The sequence below is a fragment of the Lissotriton vulgaris genome, chromosome 6 (assembly GCF_964263255.1).
Source record: "Lissotriton vulgaris chromosome 6, aLisVul1.2, whole genome shotgun sequence".
Classification (NCBI taxonomy): Eukaryota; Metazoa; Chordata; class Amphibia; order Caudata; family Salamandridae; genus Lissotriton; species Lissotriton vulgaris.
Genome location: NC_141694.1, coordinates 1,883,366,908 through 1,883,388,707, shown reverse-complemented (window position 1 = coordinate 1,883,388,707; position 21,800 = coordinate 1,883,366,908). Strand labels below are relative to the sequence as shown.

At 48.2% G+C, this 21,800-nt stretch overlaps 1 protein-coding gene across 5 annotated transcripts in view; it reads left to right on the top strand.

Moving 5' to 3' along the window:
- Positions 1–21,800, top strand: part of LOC147709768 (uncharacterized) — a 353,428-nt gene that overhangs the window by 221,085 nt on the left and 110,543 nt on the right. The gene's annotated exons all lie outside the window — the stretch shown is intronic.

Sequence of the window (21,800 nt, the reverse complement as noted above, 5' to 3'; positions counted from 1 at the left end):
AAGAGAGGCGTGCAGGACGTTTAGGCTATGGAATCAAAACCAATTGTGTGATTGACTTGCCCATAACCTAATGAATATTGTAAATATAACCTTGACTGAGGTGACCTTACAAAGTGGCCGAAGGAATAGGGACTACCTTATACCCCGATGATGATCTCGTCCAATTGTATATGTGAAACTTTGACAATTTAACTGACCTCGCTAACTCATGTTGCAGCTGTATGAAGAACTTGTTTATGAGAGACTGATTTGAGAGTTGTTGGTTGATTTTGTGAATTGAAAACAAAATTGTTGCTACCTTTTTTAGATGTGTTTTGCACTGACTCACTTTTCACTGTGTTGTAGACACTTTGATTCTTGGCTTGCCACCATTCAGGGTATAAAAGATATTCTATAATATTACAAATGTTTGAATAAATGTATTTTTAGGAAGAATCCATTTTTTTTTACCATTTGTTGATGGACAGTATAGGGGCCCTCACTGTTTTCATCACATACACATTTTCCCATAAGGAGCACTGTTTTTTATATATATATATATATATATATATATATATATATATATATATATTATACACCAGTTGTCTCGGTTATTGAGTCACCTTCTCTGTGTGACCTCCAGATATACACATGGCCACACACTTGCTAATGATTATGCAACACACACTTCCACTTGACATTCCATATGTATTCGTCAAGTCTCTATCCTACACAGTGGCCTCACACTATGTACTGTTCACAACTGCTCCTAGCAGTTTTACAAAATCGCAGAAGATGGCTACTTTCAAATGTCCAAATTCTACAAAGTATTCCTTCCTTAAAAGAACAAGGTCATTGCCTACTCACCAGCGTAAAATAATTTGCCTCGCATGTAGATCAGTTGTGACCTGGTGCTGTCATCACCATAGGTCGCCGTAGCCAAAAGCTACATGCACATTTGTGTTAGGAAGCAGTTAAAAAATATATTTTGTGATGAAAAGTAATATGTGCAAAACTTAAATGTACATGTTGATTTTTGAAGGGTGCTCTAATTGGCACGCTGTTATAGCCTTATAGACGATTGTAGCAGGCTATACCGATTATTAAAGGCCCGCCCTCGGCGTTCGGCAAAGGTCTTTAACAAGAGAGCGGTACTTTAATGCTGTATAGCCCAGCTTAGGAGGGGCTGTGAGGCTATTGGAACATTCCGCCACTAGAGGGCAGAATGTTCTGACAAATGAAACAAAAACCTCTCAGAGCTTTGTATAGCAACGTCCAACATTGGAAGGTTGGAGCTCCGGGCTTATACCAGCCATTAGAAGCCTGGAGCACTCCATTGTTTTCAATGGAGCTCCCAACATTCCAATGTTCTAATTGTAGTACATGGTTTTCCAATCCTGACATGCAAAAAGGAGAGGGCAGAATGTTTACAGGGTGTTCAAGAGGCATCCATTGTTATCTAGGTACTGGAAAGCTATATTTTTCTAGCTCATAAAGAAAGTGTTACTGCTATTTTGGCATTACAATCCCGCGATTGTGGACCTAGATGCTGCACAGATCTAAATACTTGTATAGTAGTGATGATCTATGAACAGCACGTTAATTTTTGTGTCTCATTGTCTTGTATTTCTGTACATTTGTAATCAAACCAATTACAATTGTGGTATACTGTATATAAGAGGCCAAGTAATTATGAATCTATATCTTCTATGGCTGTATAGTATATGGGACAACTTTGGCACTAAGCCACTGGTGATTTGAAGCTTAAATAATGTAATTATGTATCATGATTGTGACGATTCCTTTTGTTTCAGTTAAGTTGTTTACCACGGCTGTTTGCATGGTAGCCTTCTGAACAATGCAGTTCTTGTCTCTAGAATGGCCCTTTGAAATTATGTTCAGAATTCCTTTATTGTTTAAATATCCTGCAGATCTTAATTAGCAATGTACGGTGACTCCTCAAGCTATAGGACACTTCAAAGAGTCCGGGAACTACCTGTGCACAGAGACCTCTAGCCAGGCTTCCTTCGGGTGGGAGGTTTTTTAGAATCAACCCATACATTTACGCCATGTGCTTAGTGCCGCACAACCATTCTCTCATGTTATCCATGTGCTTTTACCAGGCGGAACAGTAGAGTTCCTTGAACACCTGACCAGTGGACCATCAGTGCAGATGGTTAACTATGCACCATGTTGATTTCATAGTCATCTGTCCTGGCACTCTGGAGAGGGAAGGGCAGGTACAGGCATCCGCTACGTTTTACAGGAAGTGATGTCACAGTGGCAGTTTTGAGAAGCAGGGCAGACTTCCTGTAGGGGAGTTCACATTGTCTGGATGTGGTGGGGACACTGAATGGAAGAGTTGTAGCTCTTTGAGAGTTCATACTGTGCCTTTTGGGACCAGCTGTCTATGGTGCCAGTCAGTGCCATTTATCGCATCCAGGATTCAGTGCCTCTACCATCTCCTCCTCATCGTGTATGGGGGAATGCTTGCACAGAAATGGAAGACAATAGGAAATCTTAGACAAACCACTTTTGGAAGCTAAAATGTGTGGAAAATGTATGTGTGCCAGAATGTAACTTTTAGAACAATTTCTGAATAGTATTAAACGTTATCCTTTATTTCTGATTCTCTCTCGTTTGTCTTTATTAAGTCTACAGTGGTACTTAAAAATATAACCCTCACCATAAAGACTAGTAGTTGTGACGCCTTCAGTTCCACACATAGACTCCTCTTCCTGACTGGTACAGTAGGACCCTGCTGCTGTCTGTAGGGTCAGCCTGCTGACCACTTAGTTGCACATCTTCACTAGCCACTAGGGTACGTTTCACAGGGGAGAACTGGGATGAAGAGGTAAGAGTATGGTTCTATAGGGCCTGTAGTGTCGAGGGCATAATCTGGTATTAAATACTGTCAAGAGTGCGTCGGCGCTCTAGATCTTCTGTTCATGGTGACGGCAGTTAGTTACATTAAAAAGCCTCCATCTCTTGGTTAGTGTTCTCACAGTTTTTTTCTAGGACTGATTTTGAAGCTGGAAACAATGGCGTTAAAGTCACTTGAAATAAGTTTATAAAGGCAAGATGCCCACTGAGAAGCGTCTTTTTATTGGTTAGAAGCTAAAATGACCGTTTAGTATATAACATTCTTTAATGTAAGTAAATATATGAAATCTATTCTATAAGCAGTTAGTGACTCTTGGAGCATTCTTTTTTACATGTTTCCCGTAATAAAATATTCTGCAATCACCTGTCCCATCGCTGGAGAGAGTTTACTGACCACTGTATAAGTGCTCAAGTATTGAGAGGTATGAAGGCAGTTCAAACCTCTGTGTGAGTAGATTTACACTACACGGGGAGTGTAGATTCAACTTATACCAACAACAGCTGTCTGTACTCTTTCCCTGTACTTTGTCAGCAGAGTCTGAGTGATCTACATTTTTGCATCGTGAATCTTTCTGGATCCACTATGCTGTGCATTTTTCCGCCATCTAGTGGCTGGGTCTGGAATCTTTTTAGATACTCCACTTCCCAAAATTATCCGATTCCTTTGAAGAATTTCCTTTTAGTCCGTGACTCTTCAGGGGATAAAATTATCCATTCCTGCACAATAAATCACATTGGCATCTTTCTGAATTCACTATGCTGTGCATTATTCCACCATCTAGTGGCTGGGTTCGGAATCTGTTTAGATACTCCACTTCCCAAAATTATCCGATTCCTTTGAAGAATTTCATTTTAGTCCGTGACTCTAGTGGCTGGGTCTGGAATCTTTTTAGATACTCCACTTCCCAAAATTATCCGATTCCTTTGAAGAATTTCCTTTTAGTCTGTGACTCTTCAGGGGATAAAATTATCCATTCCTGCACAATAAATGCGTCAATATTTCAGACTTATTTGTAAGCGCAAAAGTGATGCATTGCAGGAGTGGAAATTTGCAAAAAACACAGTTGATGGACAGAATGTAGAACAATGTCATACATTCAACCCAGTACAAGGATCTGGGCCTAAATCCATCGTTTTTTTGCACTCCACCCCACCCTGGGTTAGACACTGGCTATATGCAAATCAGCTCTGACCCTGTGCCTCATGGGAACAGTCCAGTCCGAACTACCAAGCCATGTCTTTCCCAGACCGGAATCAAGCATTCAAGGACCGGTTTCTGGCTATCAGCCTTCTTCAGCCTGGATAGCTTGACTCCAGTGATGTGGAGAGCCTGGGACTCACGTCTGAGTATACCCAACACACTCCGGGTGAAAATTGCAAAAAACACAGTTGATGGACAGAATGTAGAACATGTCATACATTCAACCCAGTACAAGGATCTGGGCCTAAATCCATCGTTTTTTTGCACTCCACACCACCCTGGGTTAGACACTGGCTATATGCAAATCTGCTCTGACCCTGTGCCTCATGGGAACAGTCCAGTCCGAACTACCAAGCCATGTCTTTCCCAGACCGGAATCAAGCATCCAAGGACCGGTTTCTGGCTATCAGACTTCTTCAGCCTGGACTCCAGTGATGTGGAGAGCCTGGGACTCTCGTCTGAGTATACCCAGCACACTCGGGGTGAAAATTGCAAAAAACACAGTTGATGGACAGAATGTAGAACAATGTCATACATTCAACCCAGTACAAGGATCTGGGCCTAAATCCATCGTTTTTTTGCACTCCACACCACCCTGGGTTAGACACTGGCTATATGCAAATCAGCTCTGACCCTGTGCCTCATGGGAACAGTCCAGTCCGAACTACCAAGCCATGTCTTTCCCAGACCGAAATCAAGCATCCAAGGACCGGTTTCTGGCTATCAGCCCTCTTCAGCCTGGATAGCTTGACTCCAGTGATGTGGAGAGCCTGGGACTCACGTCTGAGTATACCCAGCACACTCGGGGTGAAAATTGCAAAAAACACAGTTGATGGACAGAATGTAGAACAATGTCATACATTTAACCCAGTACAAGGATCTGGGCCTAAATCCATCGTTTTTTTGCACTCCACACCACCCTGGGTTAGACACTGGCTATATGCAAATCAGCTCTGACCCTGTGCCTCATGGGAATAGTCCAGTCCGAACTACCAAGCCATGTCTTTCCCAGACTGGAATCAAGCATCCAAGGACCGGTTTCTGGCTATCAGCCCTCTTCAGCCTGGATAGCTTGACTCCAGTGATGTGGAGAGCCTGGGACTCACGTCTGAGTATACCCAGCACACTCGGGGTGAAAATTGCAAAAAACACAATTGATGGACAGAATGTAGAACAATGTCATACATTCAACCCAGTACAAGGATCTGGGCCTAAATCCATCGTTTTCTTTGCACTCCACACCACCCTGGGTTAGACACTGGCTATATGCAAATCAGCTCTGACCCTGTGCCTCATGGGAACAGTCCAGTCCGAACTACCAAGCCATGTCTTTCCCAGACCGGACTCAAGCATCCAAGGACCGGTTTCTGGCTTTCAGCCTTCTTCAGCCTGGATAGCTTGACTCCAGTGATGTGGGGAGCCTGGGACTCACTCACGTTTGAGTATACCCAGCACACTCTGGGTGAAAATTGCAAAAAACACAGTTGATGGACAGAATGTAGAACAATGTCATACATTCAACCCAGTACAAGGATCTGGGCCTAAATCCATTGTTTCTTTGCACTCCACACCACCCTGGGTTAGACACTGGCTATATGCAAATCAGCTCTGACCCTGTGCCTCATGGGAACAGTCCAGTCCGAACTACCAAGCCATGTCTTTCCCAGACCAAAATCGAGCATCCAAGGACCGGTTTCTGGCTATCAGCCTTCTTCAGCCTGGATAGCTTGACTCCAGTGATGTGGAGAGCCTGGGACTCACGTCTGAGTATACCCAGCACACTCTGGGTGAAAATTGCAAAAAACACAGTTGATGGACAGAATGTAGAACAAATGTCATACATTCAACCCAGTACAAGGATCTGGGCCTAAATCCATCGTTTTTTTGCACTCCACACCACCCTGGGTTAGACACTGGCTATATGCAAATCAGCTCTGACCCTGTGCCTCATGGGAACAGTCCAGTCCGAACTACCAAGCCATGTCTTTCCCAGACCAGAATCAAGCATCCAAGGACCGGTTTCTGGCTATCAGCCTTCTTCACCCTGGATAGCTTGACTCCAGTGATGTGGAGAGCCTGGGACTCACGTCTGAGTATACCCAGCACACTCGGGGTGAAAATTGTAAAAAACACAGTTGATGGACAGAATGTAGAACAATGTCATACATTTAACCCAGTACAAGGATCTGGGCCTATATCCACTGTTTTTTTGCACTCCACACCACCCTGGGTTAGACACTGGCTATATGCAAATCAGCTCTGACCCTGTGCCTCATGGGAACAGTCTAGTCCGAACTACCAAGCCATGTCTTTCCCAGACCGGAATCAAGCATCCAAGGACCGGTTTCTGGCTATCAGCCCTCTTCAGCCTGGATAGCTTGACTCCAGTGATGTGGAGAGCCTGGGACTCACGTCTGAGTATACCCAGCACACTCGGGGTGAAAATTGCAAAAAACACAATTGATGGACAGAATGTAGAACAATGTCATACATTCAACCCAGTACAAGGATCTGGGCCTAAATCCATCGTTTTTTTTGCACTCCACACCACCCTGGGTTAGACACTGGCTATATGCAAATCAGCTCTGACCCTGTGCCTCATGGGAACAGTCCAGTCCGAACTACCAAGCCATGTCTTTCCCAGACCGGAATCAAGCATCCAAGGACCGGTTTCTGGCTATCAGCCTTCTTCAGCCTAGATAGCTTGACTCCAGTGATGTGGGGAGCCTGGGACTCACTCACGTTTGAGTATACCCAGCACACTCTGGGTGAAAATTGCAAAAAACACAGTTGATGGACAGAATGTAGAACAATGTCATACATTCAACCCAGTACAAGGATCTGGGCCTAAATCCATCGTTTTTTTGCACTCCACACCACCCTGGGTTAGACACTGGCTATATGCAAATCAGCTCTGACCCTGTGCCTCATGGGAACAGTCATGTCCGAACTACCAAGCCATGTCTTTCCCAGACCGGAATCAAGCATCCAAGGACCGGTTTCTGGCTATCAGCCTTCTTCAGCCTGGATAGCTTGACTCCAGTGATGTGGAGAGCCTGGGACTCACGTCTGAGTATACCCAGCACACTCGGGATGAAAATTGCAAAAAACACAGTTGATGGACAGAATGTAGAACAATGTCATACATTCAACCCAGTACAAGGATCTGGGCCTAAATCCATTGTTTCTTTGCACTCCACACCACCCTGGGTTAGACACTGGCTATATGCAAATCAGCTCTGACCCTGTGCCTCATGGGAACAGTCCAGTCCGAACTACCAAGCCATGTCTTTCCCAGACCAAAATCGAGCATCCAAGGACCGGTTTCTGGCTATCAGCCTTCTTCAGCCTGGATAGCTTGACTCCAGTGATGTGGAGAGCCTGGGACTCACGTCTGAGTATACCCAGCACACTCTGGGTGAAAATTGCAAAAAACACAGTTGATGGACAGAATGTAGAACAAATGTCATACATTCAACCCAGTACAAGGATCTGGGCCTAAATCCATCGTTTTTTTGCACTCCACACCACCCTGGGTTAGACACTGGCTATATGCAAATCAGCTCTGACCCTGTGCCTCATGGGAACAGTCCAGTCCGAACTACCAAGCCATGTCTTTCCCAGACCGGAATCAAGCATCCAAGGACCGGTTTCTGGCTATCAGCCTTCTTCAGCCTGGATAGCTTGACTCCAGTGATGTGGAGAGCCTGGGACTCACGTCTGAGTATACCCAGCACACTCGGGGTGAAAATTGTAAAAAACACAGTTGATGGACAGAATGTAGAACAATGTCATACATTCAACCCAGTACAAGGATCTGGGCCTAAATCCATCGTCAGGGTCAGAGCTGATTTGCATATAGCCAGTGTCTAACCCAGGGTGGTGTGGAGTGCAAAAAAACGATGCATTTAGGCCCAGATCCTTGTACTCGGGTGAATGTATGACATTGTTCTACATTCTGTCCATCAACTGTGTTTTTTGCATTGCTGGAGTGGGTCACAAAAATGATGTAACTCCAGCAATGCATCCTTTCACATGGGGAAAGTCCCATGTGAAAGGGCCTGCATCAGTCTTACGCCTGCTGTGAGGCAGGCCCAAGATTTTGACACAATGGCGTCCTAAAAGTGACGCAGTGAAATCTCATAGATTTCACTGCGTCACCTCTTCGACCCTTTCTTGCGTCAATACACCCCTTTTGCATACATTACACCTGACGTAGGTATAATGTGGCGCAGGGGTTTACAAAGTGACACATCTACATAGATGCGTCACTTTGTAAATATGACTCAATAAGGTGCATTTTTAACCGCACTGGTGTGTCACAAAAATTGACGTACCGGTGGCGTAAAAGTGACGCATGGCCATGTTGGACAGGCCACGTGAAGGGCTCGCTCCCTCCCCGCATGACAAGGCCCGAGCCCGGCCCTCCAGGTGTTACCCACAGAAACCACCCGCTCCCCGACTCATACGGGACTCCTGCTCCCGGACATCTCTGCATCATGGGCCCGAATCACTACCGGCCCCCTCGCCCGGCCTGGGCGCCATCTTGGACACTGCACCACGAGGCCGCGTGGCCTCCGATCGACCCTAACCCTGGGCCTGGCCAGGCCCCGACATCCCGGCACCACCATCCACCCAGGAGGTGAACGGACCACTTGGCAGGTCAATGGGAGAAAGAAGTGTCGATGGCTCTCCCCCGCCAGGTGCCGATCGCCCCCAGCTTCCCCAGGCGCTGGCTCCACCCCCCTGCTGGGTGTCTGGACTCCCTCATCTTGGACCTCCGGACCTCCAAGTGCGAGGGTCCGGACATCAAAGGGCGCCAGACCTATAACTGGGGCAGCTCCAGAGCAGGAAGGCAGTTGTATCCTGGAGTCGAGAGACGCAGTGAAGAACTCATCCTTGACGGACTACTGGCGCTGCCGTAGCCCTGCCTTGCGAAATACTGCCTTGCCTGCTGGCGCTGCCTCAACCTTCTGAAACCTTCATCCTCGTCGGGACCTGCTGGCGTGGCCGCGGACCGTTTGTAACTACCACCTTCTCGGGACCTGCTGGCTCTGCCGCGGCCCGATCATCTAGAACGCCGAGCTCGAGGATTGTGAGCTATCCATCGTATCATCGCATCTACCAGATTGGTAACAAGACTCTCCCGCTACCCCTTTTCCCCAAACCAAGAGACTAGAGTCGAGGGGACCCCTGAGTCCAGACCTCCTTGTACCATTCCACCGTACTTAAGATTGCTTATAAAGAATGTTAAACCTTATTTCTGTGTGGTGTACATCTGTGGGGGGGAAGTTACTCGTCTGTACGATCGCTGGAGACGGCTCTCCCCAGAGACCTCTCCCCTTGTCCTCGGCCGACCCTCCCGGTCCGTCTAACATTGGTGGCCAGCGGCGCGATCCGAATCAACGCGTAATCGTACAGAGTGTAGCTCACCCCACGACGAAACCACAATGACAACCAAAGAGAGTGGATCCACCGAGAAATTCCAGATGGAGAAATTGGAAGAGTACAGCCATCGGGAGTTGAAACAATTCTGCATTGAACTAGGTATCGCTACCACCGGTCTGAGTACTAAACACGATTTCAAACACGCCATTGAGTCATGGGCAGAAACCGGGGCCGTCAGAACCCCGGACCAAAATGTTGCAGCATCAGAGAGGAACACCACGGCTCCCGAGGAGCGAAGAACGGGTCTCTCGCAGGATGAGATCCAAGAACGAGAAAGAAGCAGACTACCTGAATTAGAAATGGCCCGGCTCAAAATGGATGGCGAACTCAAATTAGCCGAACAAAAACTGAACCTAGAACATCTGCGGCTCCGAGAAGAACGGGAAGAAAAACAGAGACAAAGAGAGCTCGAAGAAAAGAGACTAGCGTATGAACACGAGCGCAAGCTAGCAGAAATAGACTTACGTAAGCAGAACAAAGAATTAGGGGTGCCCGAGCAACCGCGCACCCCGGGAGCAACAGAAAAGAAAGTACACATCCCCAAGGATGTCGTTCGAGAATATTTCCGAGATGACGACATACAACAATGGTTCAAGGCCTATGAGATCGCTATGACCTCCCACCGGATCGATCGAAGTGACTGGGGAGCCGGGCTATGGGGGAGGTTCGTCAATGAGGGCCGCAACGCCCTGTTACAGCTCCCAGACCACCTGATGACCTCCTATGACCACATGAAGGCTACCCTCCTCACCCGCTATGGGCTCACACCCGAAATGTACCGCCAGAGGTTCCGAGACTGCACCCGGATCCCGGGTACAACTTGGGTGGAGTATGTAAACTATTTCAGCCGAGCCTTCGAGGGTTGGATCAAGGGAAGCAATGTAACGACCTACGAACAACTCTTCAATCTCATGGTGTGGGAGCACCTATCTAACAACTGCTTCGTCGAGCTCAGGCAGCACCTCCTCGACAGTAAATTGACTGATCCACGGCAGCTCGCCGCCGAGGCTGACCGGTGGGAAATTACCCGAGTGGGCCGGAATGGGCCACATGAACAGAACCGGAACAACCAAGGTCAGCACCGTCCCCGAGGAGGAGGAGGGGGCCAGGGACGAGGAAGAGACAACGCCCCGGCTGCTCCCGCTGCCAGCACCCCACCCCCGGCCAACCGGGGCAACCCCCCGGCGCGCCCGGGGTACAGAGCCAATGTCACGTGTCACCGATGCCAGCGAGTCTGCCACTACGCAAATGACCCGAACTGTCCACAGACCCAGACTCCGAGACCCCGCCAGATGGCTGCCGCCTCCCTGGGGGAAGAACAAATCTCCGAAGAACAAGAGGAGTGCGAGCAAGAACACCAAGAGTGGGAACCAGCCGCCATGGTTCTAGCGTGCCTAGGGGGAAGAGACATGGTCCCGCGGGCCCCCCTACCCGCCAACACCAGGAAGTACAGTCAGTGGGTGAACATTAATGGACGCAGGGCCGAAGCCCTACGTGACACAGGGGCCAGTGTGACAGCCGTCCGCTGTCACCTGGTGACCCCAGAACAGATCCTGCCGAACATTCTCTGCCCTGTCCGTTCAGCCGACAATTCGGAGAGTCTATGCCGGATGGCCTGCGTCCCCTTCGAGTGGGGAGGAGTCTCCGGCATGTTGAAGGTAACGGTCCGAGATGATGCCCCCGTGGACTGTCTCCTGGGAAATGATCTTGAGAGTTCCCCGTGGGCCGCCGTAGAGAGAAGAGAGCACCTGGGGATGTTGGGACTCCCGGACTGGGCGTGCGTAACCACCCGGTCCATGGCCGCCCGTGCCATCCCCCGACCTGAAGAACCAGAATGGCCAGCACCTCCTCCCCCGGTCGCTCCAGCAGAAGACGCCGACCGGGCCGACCCTCAAGAGCAAACCCCCGAAGGGCTCGCTCAGCCCCAGGACCTTCCCGACCTGGCTCAGTGGCGTCAGGAAGGGGGGCCCACCCAGGAACAGTTTCGTCAAGAGCAGAAGACCTGTCCCTCCCTCGAGGGACTCCGCCAACAAGCCCTCGCCCAGAGCGCAGGGGATACCTCCGGAGCCATTGGGTCTATTGGGACAACAACCTGCTGTACAGTGAACAGAGAATCGCGGAGTTAGGGGCCAGTCGAGTGCTAGTGGTGCCCCTCCGTTTTAGAGACTTCTTGCTAAACCTGGCCCACGATGTCCCACTGGCTGGTCACCTGGGTCAGGACAAAACCTACAGTCGCCTGGTGACACATTTTTTCTGGCCCAAAATGAGAAACGACGTCCTCAATCACTGCCGGTCTTGCCCCACGTGCCAGGCCAGCGGGAAGAGCGGCCGCAAACTTAAAGCACCTCTGCAACCTTTCCCAGTTGTCACCACCCCGTTCGAGAGGGTGGGAATAGACATTGTGGGGCCCCTGGACCCCCGTACAGCACAAGGACATCGGTTCATCCTGGTACTGGTGGACCACGCCACCCGCTACCCCGAGGCTGTTCCCCTGCGAACTGTGACAGCCCCGGTAGTCGGCCGGGCCTTGATGGGGATCTTCTCCCGGGTGGGCTTTCCCCGAGAAGTCGTCAGCGACCGGGGCACAAACTTTATTTCAAAATACATGAAGTCCCTCTGTCAACAGTGCGGGGTCACCTACCGATTCACGACCCCCCATCACCCTCAAGGAAACGGACTAGTCGAGCGGTTCAACCGCACGCTCAAAGGGATGATTGGGGGGGTTGGAAGAGCCCCTCCGTCGCCAGTGGGATGTGCTACTGCCGTGCCTCCTCTTTGCCTATCGAGAAGTCCCCCAGAAGTCCCTCGGCTTCAGCCCGTTCGAACTCTTATACGGACACCCGGTGCGAGGGCCGCTCAGCCTAGTCAAAGAAGGTTGGGAGATGCCCCCCCTGAAGAACCCTCCAGATGTTTTCAAGTACCTCCTGACCCTACGCAATCAGACCAGGCGATTCAGAGAAATGGCAAAAGCGAACCTGGAGGCAAGTGAGGAAGACATGAAAAGGTGGTACGATCAAAATGCCTCTTCCATCGAATTCGAACCCGGCCAACAAGTGTGGGTGATGTCCCCCACCGAACCATGCGCCTTGCAGGACAAGTGGACAGGGCCCTTCAAAGTGGTCGAGCGCAAGAGCCCTGTCACCTATCTCATCGATATGGAATCTGCACGGAACCCCCTCCGGGTCCTCCACGCCAATAGATTAAAACCCCACTTTGTGCGTTCGGAGCTCTGCCTCCTGATGGCGACAGACAGAGGAGCCGAAGAGGATTCCGAACCACTCCCTGATCTCCTACGGACTCGGGAGAAGGACGGTTCCGAGGACGGGGTCCAACTCTCAGAGGCCCTCACCCCGGAACAGCGCCAAGGCTGCCGAGACCTCCTACTGCAGTTCGCAACCCTGTTCTCCCTCACCCCAGGGGTCACCCCCTGGTGCTTGCACGACGTGGACACTGGAGACTGTCCCCCTATCCGACATCGGGCCTACCGCGTACCAGATCGGGTACGGGCCTGCATCCAAGAGGAGGTGTCAGAAATGCTCACGCTCGGGGTCATCGAGCCCTCAGACAGCCCCTGGGCCAGCCCAGTGGTACTGGTCCCCAAAGCGGCCGCCCCCGGCACCACTCCTGAGCTCCGGTTCTGCGTCGACTACCGGGGCTTGAACGCTGTCACCAGAACCGACGCACATCCCATCCCCCGAGCAGATGAACTAATCGACCGCATGGGAGCTGCCCGCTACCTCAGCATCTTCGACCTGACCGCGGGCTACTGGCAGATCGGTCTCACACCCCGGGCCCAAGAACGATCTGCCTTCTCCACCCCTGATGGCCCCTACCACTTCAAGGTCATGCCATTCGGCATGAAGAATGCCCCAGCAACTTTTCAGCGGCTAGTGAACCAGGTCCTGGCGGGACTCGAGGAATTCAGCGCCGCCTACCCGGACGATATCGCTGTGTACAGCCGCCACTGGTCCGACCACCTCAACCACCTCCGAGAGGTTCTGCAGGCCCTCCAACGAGCCCGCCTCACGATCAAGGCCAGCAAATGCCAAATTGGCCAGGGGTCCGTGACCTATCTCGGACACCAGGTGGGAAGCGGTCTGGTGGCCCCTCTGCAACTCAAGATCGCTGCCATCCAGTCTTGGCAACCCCCCATCACCCAGACCGAGGTCCGCGCCTTCTTGGGACTCACAGGCTACTACCGGCGGTTCGTGAGGGACTATGGCAGCATTGTGGGGCCCCTCACGGAACTTACATCCAAAAACCACCCAAAGAAGGTCAACTGGACCCCAGACTGTCAAGCGGCCTTCGAGAAGCTGAAGGCCGCCATGTGCTCCGCCCCTGTGCTCCAGGCCCCCGACTACAGTCGGGAATTCATCGTCCAGACGGATGCCTCCGACCATGGCATTGGGGCAGTCCTTTCCCAGTTGAACCCCGAAGGACTTGACCAACCAGTGGCTTTCATCAGCAGACGTCTCCTGGTCCGAGAGCAACGCTGGAGCACCATCGAGAGGGAGGCATTCGCAGTGGTGTGGGCCCTCAAAAATCTCCGGCCTTATCTCTTCGGTACCCACTTCCGGGTGCAGACAGATCATCGGCCCCTGCAGTGGCTAATGCAGATGCGGGGGGAAAACCCAAAACTATTGCGTTGGTCCATCTCCCTGCAGGGGATGGACTTCACTGTGGAACATCGACCTGGGCAAGACCACGCCAACGCGGATGGCCTGTCACGCTTTTTCCGCCTCGACGAGGAGAGTCCCCAAGAGGATGGGTGCCTCTCCCCGCCTTCAGCTGGGGGGGGACGCATGTTGGACAGGCCACGTGAAGGGCTCGCTCCCTCCCCGCATGACAAGGCCCGAGCCCGGCCCTCCAGGTGTTACCCACAGAAACCACCCGCTCCCCGACTCATACGGGACTCCTGCTCCCGGACATCTCTGCATCATGGGCCCGAATCACTACCGGCCCCCTCGCTCGGCCTGGGCGCCATCTTGGACACTGCACCACGAGGCCGTGTGGCCTCCGATCGACCCTAACCCTGGGCCTGGCCAGGTCCCGACATCCCGGCACCACCATCCACCCAGGAGGTGCACGGACCACTTGGCAGGTCAATGGGAGAAAGAAGTGTCGATGGCTCTCCCCCGCCAGGTGCCGATCGCCCCCAGCTCCCCCAGGCGCTGGCTCCACCCCCCTGCTGGGTGTCTGGACTCCCTCATCCTGGACCTCCCGACCTCCAAGTGCGAGGGTCCGGACATCAAAGGGCGCCAGACCTATAACTGGCGCAGCTCCAGAGCAGGAAGGCAGTTGTATCCTGGAGTCGAGAGACGCAGTGAAGAACTCATCCTTGACGGACTACTGGCGCTGCCGTAGCCCTGCCTTGCGAAATACTGCCTTGCCTGCTAGCGCTGCCGCAACCTTCTGAAACCTTCATCCTCGTCGGGACCTGCTGGCGTGGCCGCGGACCGTTTGTAACTACCACCTTCTCCGGACCTGCTGGCTCTGCCGCGGCCCGATCATCTAGAACGCCGAGCTCGAGGATTGTGAGCTATCCATCGTATCATCGCATCTACCAGATTGGTAACAAGACTGTCCCGCTACCCCTTTTCCCCAAACCAAGAGACTAGAGTCGAGGGGACCCCTGAGTCCAGACCTCCTTGTACCATTCCACCGTACTTAAGATTGCTTATAAAGAACGTTAAACCTTATTTCTGTGTGGTGTACATCTGTGGGGGGGAAGTTACTCGTCTGTACGATCGCTGGAGACGGCTCTCCCCGGAGACCTCTCCCCTTGTCCTCGGCCGACCCTCCCGGTCCGTCTAACAGGCCTCATAAATGAGGCCTTCGGTCTTCTACTCATGTGTCATATTAAATATATGACTCATTATGTCGCAAGTACTTACAGATACGTCAGTATTTCAGACGTATCTGTAAGCGCAAAAGTGATGCATTGCTAGAGTGTGTCACAAAAATGATGCAACTCCAGCAATGCAGCCTTTCACATGGGGAAAGTCCCATGTGAAAGGGCCTGCATCAGTCTTACGCCTGCTGTGAGGCAGGCCCAAGATTTTGACACAATGGCGTCCTAAATGTGACGCAGTGAAATCTCATAGATTTCACTGCGTCACCTCTACGACCCTTTCTTGCGTCAATACGTCCCTTTTGCATACATTACTTCTGACGTAGGTATAACGTGGCGCAGGGGTTTACAAAGTGACGCATCTACCTAGATCCGTCAATTTGTAAATATGACTGAATAAGGTGCATTTTTTACAGCACTGGTGCGTCACAAAAAGTGACGCACCGGTGGCATAAAAGTGACGCATGGCCTCATAAATGAAGCCTTCAGTCTTCTACTCATGCGTCATATTTAATATATGACGCATTATGTCTCAAGTACTTACAGATACGTCAGTATTTCAGACGTATCTGTAGCGCAAAAGTGATGCATTGCTGGAGTGTGTCACAAAAATGATGCAACTCCAGCAATGCATCCTTTCACATGGGGCAAGTCCTATGTGAAAGGGCATGCATCAGTCTTACGCCTGCTGTGAGGCAGCCCCAAGATTTTGACACAATGGCGTCCTAAAAGTGACGCACTGAAATCTCATAATTTTCACTGCGTCACCTCTACGATCCTTTCTTGCGTCAATACGTCCCTTTTGCATACATTACACCTGACGCATCTAGGTAGATACAAAGTGACGCATCTACCTAGATGCGTCACTTGGTAAATATGACTGAATAAGGTGCATTTTTTACAGCACTGGTGCGTCACAAAAAGTGACGCACCGGTGGCGTAAAAATGACTCATGGCCTCATAAATGAGGCCTTCAGTCTTCTACTCATGCGTCATATTTAATATATGACGCATTATGTCGCAAGTACTTACAGATAAGTCAGTATTTCAGACGTATCTGTAAGCGCAAAAGTGATGCATTGCTAGAGTGTGTCACAAAAATGATGCATCTCCAGCAATGCATCTTTTCTTACCCTTCCACACCCCGTTCCTTTTCTACATTTTCTTTGAATATCCACATTCCCCATGTTCACTCTCCTTCTCCTTACTTTCCTTCCCCACACTCACCTTCTTTCAGTCCCCCTACTTCACTTCCTTTCTCCTCATACGTTTCTGTTCTTTCTTACTCATTTTCCTCTCCTTTATCAATGCACTCCAATTCACTTACTCTTTTTCATTTTTTTTAAGAACATAGCTCTTTGATGAAAATTGGAGGTAGTTCTGAAAAGAACTTTTTTTTTTCTTTTTTCTTTTTTTAACACAAAAACAGGGAATGGAAACTGCTCAACAGGAGCAAAAAAACAAAAACAAATTTAGAGCTGGGAACGGCAGCGTTGGTTCTCCAATGCTCGAACCATGAGCAGAACACTTTGTTCCCCATAGCAAAGTAGCTGATCACAGTCTCTGCATTTAAGGACGCCTTTGTTAAATGCAGGCTGAATGTTCGGAATCAGCTCTTGTGATCTCACCCTCACCGATGTTGTTCGTCCTCCGGTTGATGTAGAGGCCCCATCCCTGGGAGCCTCTTGTGCTAGAGCCCTAACACTCTTCGGGGCATAGTTCTGGGGGTGCCTCCTTTCTACGTTGCGAATCATAGTTGAATTACCAAAACTGTACTTCTTTCGGGGGTCTCCACGGGAAAGTACAGTATGGCAGATTTTACATTCAACTTTTGGTGCATTTACTTTTTTATGCCCATCAGGTATAGAAATTTTTTTCCAGATGAAATGTTCTTTCACCTTCGGCTGAGGAGGCTCTTCATCGATGAAATCATTGGTGTCATCTTCACTGCTGGATGGTCTGGCAGCCATGATAATCCAAGATATCCAACAAAGAACCGAGAGCAAAAAGGCAGGTCTTGCAGTCACAAAAGTGAAAGAAGAAGTGAAGGAAATGGGTGGGGATTTCATTCTTTGTAAAAAAAAAACTGTTAGCAACCAATGAAAATGGTTACTTTAAGGTCACATGACTTGACGCGCTTACGCTGCGCGCACCGAAGCGCTTCCGGGGGCGCTTACGCGGCTTGAACGTAGGCGCTTCCGGGGGCGCATACGCGGCACGAACGCAGGCGCTTCAGGGGGCGCTTACGCGGCGCGCCTAAGTGACGTTTCGATAGTTTCACGTAAATGCAAAATCGTTTTCATTTCGTAAATCAAAAATACTGCTTTTATATGTGTGGTACTAAATGTCTTGCGTTATTATTTACTTTTCATTCATATTTTTTTACACAAACGCAGAAATAGCGCTCTGGGTGCGCTCTCTGGAGAGCTTACCGGTGCGCGCACCCAGAGCGCCCCAGGAAAATAATGATTAAAAATGTTTTAAAAAAATATTATTAAAAAAATTATTTATAATTAATACTTACACAAAACAGCAAATAAAAAAAAAATCGTAGGTTACAAACTCGATATAGAAAGGAATTAGCTTTTAAAAAACCTTTGAAATTCAGTGAAAAAACCATAGGTTTAACACCAGTTATAGTTAGCTGGACATTTTACTCATACAAAACCATTGAAATTCCCATGTTATAGTTAGTTGGACTCACTATAACTCGCGCGCCCGCAATCCACTGCTGATGATGTCACATATTACATCATTCATGACATGGTCAGTGACATCACTGATGACATCACTGATGACATCTCAAATGACATCACTGATGACATCATCCAGTGTCTGTGTTTCTGTAAAGTTAAAATACAATTAAGTTAAAGTTAATAATTTACATATTGAAGAATGAGTGGATGAATGAGTGTCTGGATGAAGGATTTAGTAGGTGCGTGACTGACTGTGTAAGTGAGTGATTAAATGTGTCTTACTGAATGCATTGGTTAGTGACTAAACTGTCTGAATAGAAGTTTCAGTATGTCTGTTGCTGTGTAAGCTGCTGCATGTGTTGATCAGTAGCTATATGAGTGGCTATATGGGTTATTGATTTGTTGTTCAAGTATTTGTATGTGAGGGTGAGTGTGTGTGTGGGTGGCTGGGAGGTGTGTGACTCTGTCCATATACGCAACTCCAGCAATGCATCTTTTCACATGGGGCCAGCCTCATGTGAAAGGGCTTGGGTCAGTCTTACGCCTGCTGTGAGGCAGGCGCAAGATCTTGAGGCAACGATGTCCTAAAAGTGACGCAGTGAAATCTCATAGATTTCACTGTCACTTCTACAACCCTTTCTTGCGTCAATACGCCCCCTTTGCATACATTACACCTGGCGCAGGTATAATGTGGCGCAGGGGTTTACAAAGTGACGCATTTACATAGATGCGTCACTTTGTAAATATGACTCAACAAGGTGCATTTTTTACACCACTGGTGCATCACAAAAACTGACGCACCGGTGGCGTGAAAGTGACGGATGGCCTCATAAATGATGCCTTCATTCTTCTACTCATGCGTCATATTTAATGTATGACGCATTATGTCGCAAGGAGTTACAGATACGTCAGTATTTCAGACGTATCTGTAAGCGCAAAAGTGATGCATTGCTGGAGTGTGTCACAAAAGTGACGCAATTCCAGCAATGCATCCTTTCACATGGGGCCAGCCTCATGTGAAAGGGCTTGCGTCAGTCTTGATAACTTAATTGTATTTTAACTTTACAGAAATACACAGACACTGGATGATGTCATCAGTGATGTCATTTGAGATGTCATCAGTGATGTCACTGACCATGTCATGAATGATGTAATATGTAACCTCAGCAGCAGTGGATTGCGGGCGCGCAAGTTATAGTGAGTCCAACTAACTATAACGTGGGAATTTCAATGGTTTTGTATGAGTGAAATGTCTAGCTAACTATAACTGGTGTTAAACCTATGTTTTTTTCAGTGAATTTCAATGGTTTTTTAAATGCTAATTCCTAACTATAACGATTGTGAAACCTCGGGTTTTTTCAATGAATATATATATATATATATATATACATATATATATATAAATCTGATTATCTATAAAAGTATGAACGTTTTGGATGAGTGCACAGCTAACTTTTCGTCCTTTTTTTAAAGTTTTTTTAGGGTGCTCCGTGAGTGACGACCAACGTCCCTGGGCGTCTATTTGTCAAATTTTGTGTTGTATCCCTAATGGAACATTACGGATATCCCCTTGGGCACACCTTAATTCTCCTCCCTTGAAATCAGAGGATTCCACACTTTCTTGTTCCTTGGTTAGACAGAATTTTTTTTATTGTTATTGATAGTTAATTTTCATTCATTTCTTTTTCATATTTCCAAAACGCAAATCTTTCATCACTTCAACATCAGTGGCAATGATTCTTTTACAATCCAATGCATTTCGGGCGTACCGAATCGCCCTTCATCAGGGAATCCATATTCATCAAGGTTGACCGCCAGCCGATCCTACCTATTCCGGTCTTCTTGGGATCCTGTAGGTGTGTCTCTTTGAAAGCAAAAGTTTCTGCCCTGGCTTCCGTACTTCGTGTTATTTCTTCATAGTTACTCATGATTCTATTGCGTGCTACTCCTTCCGAGGGACTCACTTGTGTAAATTATGAACGTTTTGGATGAGTGCACAGCTAACTTTTCGTCCTTTTTTAAAGTTTTTTTAGGGTGCTCCGTGAGTGACGACCAACGTCCCTGGGCGTCTATTTGTCAAATTTTGTGTTGTATCCCTAATGGAACATTACGGATATCCCCTTGGGCACACCTTAATTCTCCTCCCTTGAAATCAGAGGATTCCACACTTTCTTGTTCCTTGGTTAAACAGAATTTTTTTATTGTTATTGATAGTTAATTTTAATTCATTTCTTTTTCATATTTCCAAAATGCAAATCTTTCATCACTTCAACATCAGTGGCAATGATTCTTTTACAATCCAATGCATTTCGGGCGTACCGAATCGCCCTTCATCAGGGAATCCATATTCATCAAGGTTGACCGCCAGCCGATCCTACCTATTCCGGTCTTCTTGGGATCCTGTAGGTATAAAAGTACAAATATAAATGCATGCATACATATATTTATACATATATGCATACATATGCATGTTATGTACATGAAAGTTTGAAAAACACTAATAAAAGCAAAGCTAAAAAGCCACCTAATTACGAACACAATTGCTTTAACTTAAACGAGGGCGAGACCTATTGCATTTTCAATGCTTGTTCTGAAATGCTTCTATATCAACATCAACACCTCCTTGATCTGATCCCATAGAAACTGCCAACTTTAGCTTCCTATTCATCAATAATTCAAAAGGCGTCAATCTCGTGGTACAATGTATGCTTGTTCTATATCCCCACATTATCTGATTGACATGAACAACTATACCTTTGCCATTGGCCACAGCCCTCTGTATGTTCTCCTTTACAATCCTGTTGACTCTGTCCACAAGACCATTAGCTTTGGGATTGTACACTGCAGTCTTCAACGCCGAATTTTTCTCTGGCTAAAATATACTTCCACATCTTTAGAACAGAATTGAGGGCCATTGTCCGATACAGCTTCATCAGGATACCCTTCATGAATAAACACTTTCTCCATAAATTGTACAACTGATTAACTTGGGACATCTCCCACTAATTCTACTTCAAAACATTTTGAGTCATAAAAATCTACCATGGCAGTGACACATCTACTGCAATTACCCAATATATTGATGGGACCCATAACATCCTTAGCCACTTTTGACCAAGCCCGGGATAATCCACCAGATGAAGAGGTTGGGTCCTGGTTTTTAAAATGTTATCACTACTGGTACATAATTCAGTCTTTGACCACACTTTCAACTTATTTATCCATGCCTGCCCACCAAAACAATTATCTTAACCTGCTTTAGGTCTTTCTCCTGCCAATATGCCTTGGAAACCACACTCTACAACTTACAACTTTACTCCGCAAAATAACAGGGGGAATAAGCTTTCCACCTCTTTTCACACCTCACTCAACTGTACACAATTCACATTTCACATGTTCATATTTGCATACACCTAATACGCTAGAAGGCCAGCCCTCCCTAATGTACTTATTCCACTTCATCACTTCTTCATCGCCACTCACAGAATCCAACTGGTAGACCTGGCACCATTGGCGTGGGTCCGCCTTCCATTTTTGCTGTTGCTGCATGTTTTTCTGGTGTTAGATGCATTGGGCACTGTGCCACTGCTGTCCAGTGCCACAGTGCGAGTGCTCCCTACTGTAAATTAATGTATGTATTGATTAGTGGCTCCATGATTGGATATTTGGTTTACTTGTCAGACTCTAGTACAGTGCACTGAGGGTGTCCAGGGCGTCTAAATACAAATGCTGCTAGTGGGCT